Raw genomic sequence first — 12,754 nt, 5'->3', positions numbered from 1 at the left:
AATTTTTATTTGATAGTGGTGCCCCCGCTACATTAAAATTCTGAGTCCACCTCTAGTCAAGAATATCTTTTTCTACTTAGAGCATGTTTGGAAAGCCACCTACCAATTAAATTTGTATGTACTTAGCGGTATGGCTTTCGCGCGCCTGCTATGTATTGGAATAACAGTTGTTACTAGTTGTTTATCCCTTTGGATTAGTTCTTAACCTTCATGCTTATCCTAGATTAGATATAGTTTTAGAGCTATCCTTTTAGTTCATATTTATCATTCAGTTAGTTAGCTCTTGATAGTGTTTTGATTTGAATAAGTCTCCTAATTTAAGTAGTACTCTTAGGAAGACTTGTATTTAAACTGAGTTTGGCATTCAATATAGATGCAGTTTTCCATCATATTCTTGAGTGTTTATATGGTATCTCAGCCTATACAACTCAAACGAGCGCGATCTATTTTTTTTTCTCACCAAACCCTCCAATGACAAAAGATGGAAACACTACCAGAGTTGTCAATGCCGACAACAATACTGGTACCACAATCAGCATTCAATTCAACCCCGCTTCCCAACTACCTATCAAACTTAGTGGCAGTCACAATATTGCCACTTGGAAATCTCAATTTTCCATACTTATGCACGGCTATGACCTCTACGATCACCTTGATGGGTTTACTCTGATTCTCACACCGAGCACTACTTTTGGAACCAATACAACCCCTAATCCTGCTTATACGCTTTGGTTCCGTCAGGATCAACTCATCCAAAACACTCTTATGGTGTCTGTTAACCCTACCATTGCTTCCACAGTTGTTGCTGCCAATACATCCAAAAATGCTTAAGACTCTTTGCACACTCCTTATGCAAACAAGTACCAGACTCGGATCTTCAGCCTCCGTGGCCAACTTGCACGAATCACAAAAAATACCATTCCTATTAGTGAGTACCTTCAGCATATTTGGTCCCTCTCTTATGAACTTGCCACTGCAGGTGCCCCGGTCTCGAACTCTGAACTTATCGTCAAGATTCTTAGTGGACTTGGCCCTCAGTTTCGCGAGATATCGGCAGCCATACGAGCACGTGACACCACCGTCATCTATGAGGAACTATATGAAAAGTTGCTCGATCACGAGCTCTTTATCTGTCATGAGGAAGCTAAGAAAACTCATAGTCCTATCACAGCAGTAGTTGCTACTCACAACAAACAGAACAACAATGTCAACAATCGCAACAATCACCGCCAATCCTACAACAAAAACTCTCAACCATGGCGACAGAATACTTGCTCCAATACGTCCATCCAGTGGCAACCCCAAAACAATAACCCAATGGGTGTTATTCATTGCCAATTATGCAACAAGATTGGCCATACTACAAATGTATGCCGATCCAAGTCACATAATCATTTTGAGGCCAAAACCAATTATATCACAGGCTTCAACACTACCGCTAACCCATGGATAATGGAATCTGGTGCCACACACCATGTCACAACAGAACTTCATAACCTACAACCATACCAGGGCAACGAGGATGTCTCCATGGGTGATGGTAACAAAATTCCCATCTCACATATTGGTTCTACTCAGTTAAATGCATCAAATAATATTTTTAAGCTAACTCATACTATATGTGCTCCAGCTATCAAACATAATCTTATTTCTGTTTTCAAATTTTATCAGGACAATCTAACATCTATTGAATTCTTTCCTTTTTCTTTTCTTGTGAAGGATCTGAAAATGCGGACACCGTCGGCACGCGGTCAGACCAAAATAGACTATATGAGTGGCCCACTTCAATCCACAAGCTCACATATCTACCACTTCAACTTCCCTGACCACTTGGCACCAAAGATTGGGTCACCCACACTCTAGAGTACTTGCATATGTCTTGAATAAATTCTCGCTCCCATTTGTTGAGCGAGATAATTTTTTTTATTGTAATTCTTGTCTGTCTAATAAAGCCCATCGACATCCATTTCACACATTAACTCTAGAAAGCTCTAAACCTCTTCAAATTATTTTCAATGATTTATGGGAACCCTCTCCTGTGTTATCTCTTGATAAAAAATTATATTATTGTATTTTTGTTGATCAATACACAAGATACACTTGGCTTTATACACTTAAAAATAAATCTGAAGTCAGAGAAATTTTTCAAAAATTCCATACTTTGATAAAAAAAACATTTAGATACCAAAATTCTATCGCTTTATACTGATGGTGGAGAAGAGTATAAAAATCTTGACTCTTATCTCTCGCTTCACGGTATCGAACACATTTCCACCCCACCCTATACGCCTTAAAGAGTTGCTCTTGTTGAGCGCAGACATCGTCACATTATTGAAACTGCATGAACACTCTTACATGAGGCGTCTCTCCCCTCACTCTTTTAGTCCTTCTCCTGTCACCATGCGGTCTATCTCATTAACCGACTCCCCACCACACTTTTAAATAATAATTCTCCTTTTGAAAAATTATTTGTCTGGATACCTGATTATGCTTCTCTAAGAACTTTTGGGTGTTTATATTATCCATGGCTTAAACGATACTCCAAAAATAAACTTGAACCAAAATCCACCCCATGTGTTTATCTCAGTTTTTCATTGTCCCATCACTGTCACTAGTGCTTTGATCCAATCTCATCAAAAATTTATTTATCCCGTGATGTACATTTTGTTGAAAATAACTTTTCATTCAAAAATTTGTTCTCTAATATTGCAATTTAAAAAGTCACCTGGAATGGACAACTAGTACAATTCTTAATTCACCCAATCCCACTCTTAATATTTCTAATATTTCATATTTGCCCCAACAAATTAAAATATCAATTCCAGTTGCAGAACCCCAACCCCAAACGTCATCTCCTTCTCTAAACCAAATAGACCCGCCACTACAATCCCCCATCTCCAGCATGCCAGCGGCAGAAGCGTATTCAGACTCTTCAAAGACTTCTACTCCAAGTAATCCTTCTTCTTTTTCTTCTTCTATAATTCTGACTGCCCAGGAGTCTAATTGTCCATGCCCATCTTCTTCAAAGCCTTCGAGCACTACCCGTCAACCGCCAAACCCCAACACATTTGTAAATTCACCAAATTCTACATCTAAAACATCACAAACCTCTCCACCACTTATAGTGTATCACCGCAGAACACCCCAATCCAAAACCATGGCACCTCTTCCTACTGTCTTTGTTCGAACCAGCAACACCCAAGCGGCATCACCAGTCGAACCCATACTTTCATGCTACCCTTCCCCTCCTAATCGCATTATCACTCGTTCACAGAATAATATTCAAAAACCAAAAGCAAATTTTTAACTACCTTGCTCACTTAGAAACTTCACTTATACCACATACCTTCAAACAAGCCGAGAAACATCTTGAGTGGAGAAAATCAATGAAATCAGAATTTGATGCTTTGCTGAATAACCATACTTGGGAACTAGTTCCAAATGATCCGTCTAAAAATGTTGTTTCATATAAGTGGCTTTTTAGGATTAAAAGGAAAGCATAGGGGTCTGTTGATTGCTACAAAGTGAGACTAGTTGCCAAAGGATTTACTCAGAGGCCGGGTGTTGATTTTCATTCGACTTTCAGTCCGGTAGTCAAACTCACCACTATCCGAATTATTCTTGTTGTTGATCTCTGATTTTATTGGCCCCTTCGTCAGCTCGACGTCAACAATGCATTTCTTCAAGGTGGTCTTGAAGAGGAGGTCTACATGAAGCAACATCTGGGGGTTACTTATGCCAACAACCCGACTCATATATGTAAGTTGCGCAAGGCAATTTATGGCCTGAAGCAAGCACCTCGGGCTTGGTACAATGCACTCAAAGATCATCTTCTCTACATGGGATTTTTCAAGACTGAATCTAACAACTCTCTATTTGTTAGGATCAACAACGCTGGTTTCATGTTCATTCTGGTATATGTTGACAACATCATCATCACCGGCAGCAATCATATCACTGTGAATGAGGTTATATCTTCCCTTGCCTATCGCTTCTCGATTAAAGATTTGGGAAACCTTCATTACTTTCTTGGTGTTGAGGTGATTCAAAGTTCAGATGACATTATTCTCTCTCAAGCAAATTATGTCAATGAAATTTTAAGTGCTGAATTGATGTCGGATTGCAAAAGTACTAAAACACCAATGAGTAACTCTGAGTTACTCAAACTCAATGATGGGGCTGACCTTACAGATGCAACTCGCTATCGTCGAGTCCTAGGCAAACTTCAATATCTGTCTTTTACAAGGCCGGACATTTCCTATGTGGTCAATAAACTGTCCCAGTTTATACAATCGCCATCGGACCTACATTGAAAAGTTGTGAAACGTGTTCTCAAGTATCTTTGTGGTACAATCCAGTTTGGCCTCCGTGTGTCCCAAAACTTTGATTTTAATATGCACATGTATTATGATGCTGACTAGGCTGGAAATCTCACTAATAGATCCTTCACATCTGTCTATATTATGTTTCTTGATTGAAACCCTATCAGTTGGTCTTCAAAAAAGCAGAAAATTGTAGCTCGCTCATCAACTGAAGCTGAATATAGAGTTGTTGCCAATGCTCTTGCTGAGCTGTTATGGGTGAGAAACCTATTGCTTGAGATGAAGCTTCTTGTCAGAGATACTCCCACAATCTACTGTGACAACATTGGTGTCACTTATCTTAGCGAGAATCTGGGCCTTCATAGTCGCATGAAGCATGTTGAGGTGGACTTTCACTTTATGCGCAACCATGTTCAACAGAAGGGGGTTCAAGTTGTTCATGTTCATTCTGCTGACCAACTAGCTGATACGCTCACCAAGCCACTTGCCAAACCAACCTTTGACCGAAATCTGTTCAAGTTAGGCTTAGTTACATATCGCCTAACTTGAGGGAGGCGTATTGGAACAACAGTTGTTACCAGTTGTTTATCCCTTTGGATTAGTTCTTAGCATTTATGCTTATCCTAGATTAGGTATAGATTTAGAGCTATCCTTTAGTTCATATTTATCATTCAGTTAGTTAGCTCTTGATAAGTGAGGCTTGCTCAGTTGGTAAAACACCTCCACCCACGGCCGTTAGGTCCTGGGTTCGAGTCACGCTGGAGGGAAAGTGTGAAAACACTATAGATCCTCCTAATTGGGAGGGATTTTAAAAATAAAAAAAAAGTTAGTTAGCTCTTGATAGTATTTTGATTTGAATAAGTCTCCTAATTCAAGGAGTACTCTTAGGAAGACTTGTATTTAAACTAAGCTTGGCATTCAATATAGATACAATTTTTCATCATATTCTTGAGTGTTTATTCTATGCCTTTGCTTCTTGCCCCTTATATCAAATACCGATACGAGAAAGATGCGCTCAAATGCCCAACCAATAAAAGAGGCTTGAGCTCAATAGCCACCTTACTCAACTAGGTTGACTCGTTAGGTCCAAAATTATAAACCATTATACGCTATGGTGTCGATTTACTACTTCAACACCACTATCGGACATTGCATGTGGAGCATCTATTTATCGTATATCGTTTCACATCAAGAAAAGGATTGCTTTATCTTCTTTTTAAGAAAAATTTCTCCCTTGTACAATTACAAAATTCAATGTAGAACTTAAAAGAGGGCATTCGGATTTAATGAGTAAAAAGACCTCAATATTTATAAGTTTTAAGACAAATTAAGAATATATAGTTAGCCAAAATCTTCTTTTGCTTAATTTCACTTGAAAATGAAAAAGGTAATGTGATGGGAGATTTTGACAGTTTTTTGCATTTTGCATCCCTAATATGTACATCATTTTTCAATTTGTACCGTAACTTTGATTTCTCACAATTGCCCCCTACAATATGACCTCCTTAATTTTAATCATATCCAATGTTCTTATAATTTCCTCCCTAATGTATGTATATGCACCATTATTTGATTGTATAATCCCATTAGAAGTAGGCCAGCTTTTGCAATAAAAGTAACTAGTCAAAGTTTAATCCCAGGACTAGAAAATATAAGTAATCAACACAACTAGCTACCTACCTACCCAAAAGAAAAGAAAAGGAAAAAGAATTTGAGAAAAGAAAGTCAGAAGTAAAAATATAAAGTATATAATAAGAAGGAAATTTTGAATAAAGCATAAATGGGTTAGGACCCGTTTGTCCCCACTCACAAAACTGCAATATTTTTTCAAGTAAAATGCATGTCCAACCATAATTTCAAATTTCAAATACCATTTTTTCAACTTAACTCCAAATACTATTTTTTTCCCCAAAAAATTACAATCTTTTTTGTCCAAACGCCTACTAAGTCATATGTCATGCATCTTTGACTAAGTTGATAAAAATTCATAAAGATAACTAATACATTATAATTTGAACTAATCTTAATTAGTTAATTAATTAATTAGTCTAACCAAAGGTGCTATATTCTAAACTTTATTAATGAAAATTCAAAACCCTTTGCTTGTTGACCAAGTATAAACTCTCAATATTTTCTTTTAAAATGACAAAGAAAATTCAGAAACTTAGAGACCAAAAAATGGATCAAGATTTGTAGCTATATGGTGCATGGCCTAGTCCTTATTCTTTAAGAATAATATGGGCTCTTAAATTAAAGGGCTTATCATATGAATATATAGAAGAAGATTTGGCAAATAAAAGTGATTTGCTTCTGAAATATAATCCTCTTCACAAAAAAATCCCAGTTCTTGTTCATGTTGGAAAACCAATCTGTGAATCTATGGTCATCCTTGAATATCTTGAAGAAAAATGGCCGAATCAGTATCCATTGTTCCCAAGTGATCCTTATGAAAAAGCTGTGGCTCGATTTTGGGTTAATTATTTCGAAGAAAAGGTAACATTATTTGCACTCATGTTTTAATTTTATTCTTCCATATTATAACTTTGGGGCTATTCGTTATTCTTGCCGTTAGCAAATCGGCATGTATTTTCTCCAAAATACTTTGAGAAAGATATTCAATTTTACATTTTTACTTTTGAGTATATATAGTTCAAATTTTACGCTTCGCAGCTCTATTAGGATTAACGGCACTATATGTTAAAATTATCATTTGTTATGCTTCAGGTTGGAGCTGGTTAGAGTTGAGGACAAATATATATGAAATAATTTGCTAACGATAATTATATAAATCATCCTAAAGTATAACATATAGTAAAATTATAATATTTGTGTAGTATAAGGGTATTTTTTATCCTTTTCTCGTCGATTTCCAATGAGTTTATCTTTGAATGTAATTTTTTACTATCAATTTATTTAAATTCATATAAGGTTTATACACTGATGTAGAATTTTTTTATAAGATTGACTTTTAGTTAAAAGCTTATTGCACGTAATTCTACCGATATGAATAGTCTTCATTTCCTTCACCTTTAGTAGTCTCCTTTTCCTTCACTTCTCTATATTCACAGGATCACTCTCCTCCTAAAAGTTAAGAAAAAATGAACAAAAACGATGTCTAAAAATTGTTACGTCCAAAAAAAAAAAAAAAAAAAAAATTTCACACCTAATATTTTCATTCATAACTATTACCTCTGACCTTGATAGTATATTTGAAAATATTTTGCAGAGTGTATCTCTTTGGATTATTTTTAGAGCCACAGGGGAAGAACAAGAAAGGGCAGTAAAGTCCAGCTTAGAAATGTTGAAAACAATTGAAGAACATGGTTTTAGAAATCAGAAACTATTTTTCAGTGGAGGAAAAATTGGAATAGTTGACATAATCTTTGGATGGATTTCTCATTGGCTAAAAATCATAGAAGAAGTCGGAGGTGTCAAACTGCTTGAAGAAAACTCATTCCCTAATTTACAAAAATGGATGAAAAAGTTCAAAGAAGTACTTGTGATAAAAGAGAGTTTTCCTAATCACCAAAAATTATATTTTCCTTTTAAACTTACAAGAGACATGTTGCTAGCATCTTGAGTTTGTTGAACAAAATAAATAAAAAATTAATTAATTAATATATGTGTGTGTAAGTTTTTTCTTCTTGTAATAGTTTCAATTTTTTTTTATGAGTTTAAATTCTGTTATCAAGTTGAGTTAATTTATTATACTAGGTAATTACTTATTGCATGTCAAAATCCGATAACTTGAAAATAATTTGTATATTGTAATTTATAACATGTTAACTATACCAATCACTACATGAAGTAGCGACGAACAAATTATGTAGCTAAACAGAAAAATCCGTCGCTAATTATATTTAGCGACGGATTAGTGATCGATAATTTTTAAAAAAAGTGTTAGGTGCGAGTGATTTAGCGACGAAATTCGTAACTAATTCTATTTTTTTTTATTTTTTTTATTTTTTTTTGGTAATGTATAAGGGTAATTACTAATTTGAACACTTTTCAGTGTTATATAACTTGATTTTTTCGGCAAAAGACGTAGTAATGAGTTATACTTGTTTAATCATAAGAATTTCATAAATAGCTCTTCTCTTATAAGCGACCAGGAATTTTCCATTTTCATGTATTCACACAATGAATTTAATAAGTTTCCTATATTTAAAATATGAATTCATTTTTCCTATATAAAAATAAAAATTTAGCTTACAACGATGCAGAGAATAAATTTAACTTCAAATATGGTGCCATGATATCAAACTTCAATCTCTAAAAAAATATTCAATAATTTTAACACTTGGGTTGTTAATCTCTCTGCAATTTAGGTAAGAAATCTATACTTCAAAAATGAACTGATTAATAAATTTCCAATCCTCGTATCAACATGCTATAATAAATTCATTTTTTAAAACTTCTTTTAAATGGAAATTTCATGAGTTAAACTTTCATAAAAGATCTTTGTATTGACTGTTGAATTATTTAAATTACTGTCTTACCCTCTTTTCCCTTAGTATAAAATTAGATCAATTGTCATTCCAATCACCAAACTTTATCCTTTCAATATGAGTTTTTCCTCAGTCATTAGTGTTATTTTATTCTCCATTATCTTGTCATTTTACATTATACCAAGCTTAAATGCCTATAACCTCCCAACAAATAATAAATCTTCTTGGGGCTTACCAAAAAGTGTAGTTAATATTACAAATTCCTTACCCAGTGGCCCTCCTTTGGTAATTCATTGTGCATCAAAAGATGATGATTTTGGATTTCACACACTTCAAATGCAAGATACATTCAGCTTTACATTCAAAAGAAATATTTTTGGAAGAACTTTGTATTTTTGTCACTTTTGGTGGGGTTCAAAGAATGTATCTATTGATGTGTTTAAAGGATATTCTTGCAGAAATAAAGCTTCACAAATAATATCGGAGTGTGACTACAGTGCCAGGGAAGATGGGATTTATTTATCATATGACATCTTTTTTGTGCCATATACAGATTTGATAACTAAGTGGTGATGACTAAGGTCTGATGTATTTTCATCGATCACTTCAGTAATGAGTATCTTGTTTCTTATATATTTTTTCATGTATTTTTGCATTCCGAAAATGATAGTTGGAATTAGGGGTGTATATAGGTCGGGTTGGTTCGAATTTTCTAATTATCAAACCAAATCAGGGGCGGATCCAGTCCTCTAGCACCGGGTTCAACTGAACCCAGTACTTTTATTGCGGAGTATAAATTTATGTGTAAAAATTTATTAAAATTACAATAAATAGTAAATATGAACTCATAACTTTAAAAATATAATGATGTAATGCTAAAAACCTTAATGGTTGAACCCATAAAATTTAAATCTTGGATCCGCCTCTGAACCAAACCAATTATATCGGGTTATTAAATCTAAAAACCAAACCAAGCTAATAGAAGTCGGGTTTTTAAATCTCGATTTTTCTCGGGATTTTCGGGTTGTTTCAGGGTTTTTTTTCATAAAGTCTTCATAACACAAAATATAGAATTTGTGCTCCAAATATTTCTTTAATCCTAGTAAGACAGAACTATATAAGGTATTTTTTTAATAAAATAACATAAATATGAGATGATTCATGGCATTGTACTAAAATATTCAACAATAAAGATGAAAAAATTTAATAAGCCATAATGAAAACAAACATAATTTAAAATTACCAAAAAATTTAATAAGCCATAATGAAAACAAACATAATTTAAAATTACCAATAAGTTGCTAAAATAAGTATAACTCATATTATTTACATGAATAAACACTAAAAGAAAAATAAGTTATGCATTTTATCTAAACCACGGAAAAATTAAAAAATAGATATCCAACACTATTTTCATTCACAGTACAATTGAATTGAATGACTTTTATTATCATTAGTATTGATTTGATTTTGGTTTAGGATTTATTTGAGTTACTAACATTTATGAACTATAAAACTTTTTGGAGCATCCAAAAATTATAAGTCCAAGCTTGAAATAATACGTTAAAAGATAAAATTATTAAAAAACTTAAGAAATATTTATAAACTACACTACAATAAATATTTTCATGTATTAAATATATTTAAAATTTCTATACATATAATGTCGGGTTGGTTTGGTTTCGGTTTGACTTTTTTTAGTTAAAACCAAACCAAACCAAATATCGTCATTTTTTTTCAACACCAAACCAATCAAACCAAACCATTAGGATTTTTTTCGGTTTGACTCGGATTATCGGGTTGGTGCGGTTTATCGGTTTCATTTGTATACCCCTAGTTGGAATATTGAAATAGGTCGAGGTCATTTTAGATATGATAAGACGATTCAGGTGAAAGGGATATGTTTAGGGGCGGAGGCAGAAGCCGAGCTATGGATTCGGTCGAACCCAATAGTTTTTGCCCAATAGTGTATTTCGTGTTGAGAATTTTATTAAATATGTAAAATTATTAAATTTAGAACTCAATCATTTACACTTAAAATCGTGTTTTAAAATTCAGAACCTTAAGGTTAAAATTCTGGCTCCGCATTTATATATGTTGAGCGTTTAAGGGATCTTACTCATTTGTTAGAAGAAAAAAAGCTTTCACAATAATGGTTGTTCCCAGAAGACACGACTAGTTTATTTGTGGTGTTCAAAGAAAAAGAGAATCTAAGCTACAGTGAGAGGCTATATTTGTAAAAATAAATAAAAGAGGCAAATTTGAAGGAGTGTAGCCTCAAAAAAGGTTATGTGGTGCAATTCTTTTCTCCATTAAGATCAAAAAAAATTGCATGGGCGCCTTATTTGGCCGCTCCCATTTAACTTATATCCATTTTTTTAAAAAGTTTTAACTTGTATCCATTTTTTAAACAACTTCAAGCCCCTTTCTCCTCCTCCTTTGTCGTCTTCTTCTTATTCTTCTTCTTCGGGTGACAGAGATTTTATATGATGTTTGTGAACATATTTTAAGGTAGTTTATGATGATTTACAGTTGTGAGCTGTTATGACGTTTTATTTTTTACTATTGCTTAGGGTTTCTTCTTCTTCTTTTTCGTAATTGCAAAATTGGTTCATTAAATTTATTGTTGTTTTGACAAATTGATGACTGGGGTTCGTTCCCGATGATATTTGGAGGTTATGTTTCAAATTTTAGCTCATTTGGACTAGATTTAGGTATTAAATCGTATATTTGATTGTTACAATTCAAAGAATAAATTTCTGTTTCTGGGCAATTTGCACTTAACATTGGTTGCACTTCAGACCTTTTGGTCTTAAGTGCATCTGAATTGCAATTTTTTACTTCAAACTTATTGGCCTTAAATGTAGCAAAACGTTTATTGCACTTCAGACCTTTTGGCCTTAAGTGCATCTGAATTGCAATTTTTTACTTCAGACTTATTGGCCTTAAATGTAGCAAAACGTTTGTTGCACTTCAGACCTTTTGGTCTTAAGTGCATCTGAAGTGCAATTTTCACTTCAGACTTACTGGCCTTAAGTGCACGAAATCATTGGTCACAATTTAGACCTATTTGGCCTTAAGTGCATCTGAAGCGCAAATTTTCACTTCAAACTTATTGGCCTTAAGTGAATGAAAACGTTTGTTGCACTTCAGACTTTTTGGCCTTAAGTGCATCTGAAGTGCAATTTTTTCATTTCAGACTGATTTTTTTAAACTTCAGACCCGATAAGTCTGAAGTTGATCGTAAAGTGGGTATATTTGCAAACTTTTTTGCAAAGTGGGTATATGTTCAATTGTGATCCCAAAATCGGGTATATTGCAAAAGCCCCCATATAGATGCAACATAGCCCATCAGTAACATAATTGGGTCCATCTGACCAATTGCAATACTTTCGGGATCTTTACATAAATAGCCTGATGAATTAACTGTTCACTTTTTCTAGTCGGTATGTATATATTTTACACTAATAATATATAATTCTACATATATTATACATAAATTATATATATAACGATTGGGTGCCTACTACTTAAGTTAATTCTTCGATAGATCGTTTCAGTTACTACTTAAGAAAGAAGCGTGAATAATGGCATTTGAGTGTGTAAAGGCGTTACACCAAAGTGATACTGAAAAGAGTTACAAGTGCTGATCAAAGTTGTGTTCATATGTCGAGCTTTAAACCTCTCAGTAAAAATAAAAATTTACATTGGCCACATATTATGAAGTAATCCAGTAACGACGACTTTTATATTCATTTTACTTTATTTTGTGATTAAATTTTACAATGGAATTACTTTTCTGCCTTTTTATCCGAGCTACAATAATTGGGTTTCCCTAATATAGTAATTTTATCATTACGTCTAGCAAGATTGACTAGAATATATTACTATTAATGTAATTGAGCACCAAATCAATATATTGTTGCGTTATTACCATAATCTTTCATCTAACATCATTTTTGCACCCACAGTTACTACGAAAAG

At 33.7% G+C, this 12,754-nt stretch overlaps 1 pseudogene; it reads left to right on the top strand.

The window, feature by feature from the left end:
* Window positions 1-6,500: 6,500 nt before the first annotated feature.
* LOC107815009 (glutathione transferase GST 23-like) lies at window positions 6,501-7,940 on the top strand (annotated as a pseudogene).
* Window positions 7,941-12,754: the final 4,814 nt, after the last annotated feature.

The sequence above is a fragment of the Nicotiana tabacum genome, chromosome 14, assembly GCF_000715075.1.
Source record: "Nicotiana tabacum cultivar K326 chromosome 14, ASM71507v2, whole genome shotgun sequence".
Taxonomy (NCBI): Eukaryota; Viridiplantae; Streptophyta; class Magnoliopsida; order Solanales; family Solanaceae; genus Nicotiana; species Nicotiana tabacum.
The sequence above is the reverse complement of the archived record's forward strand: the minus strand, read 5'-3'. Positions and strand labels throughout refer to the sequence as shown.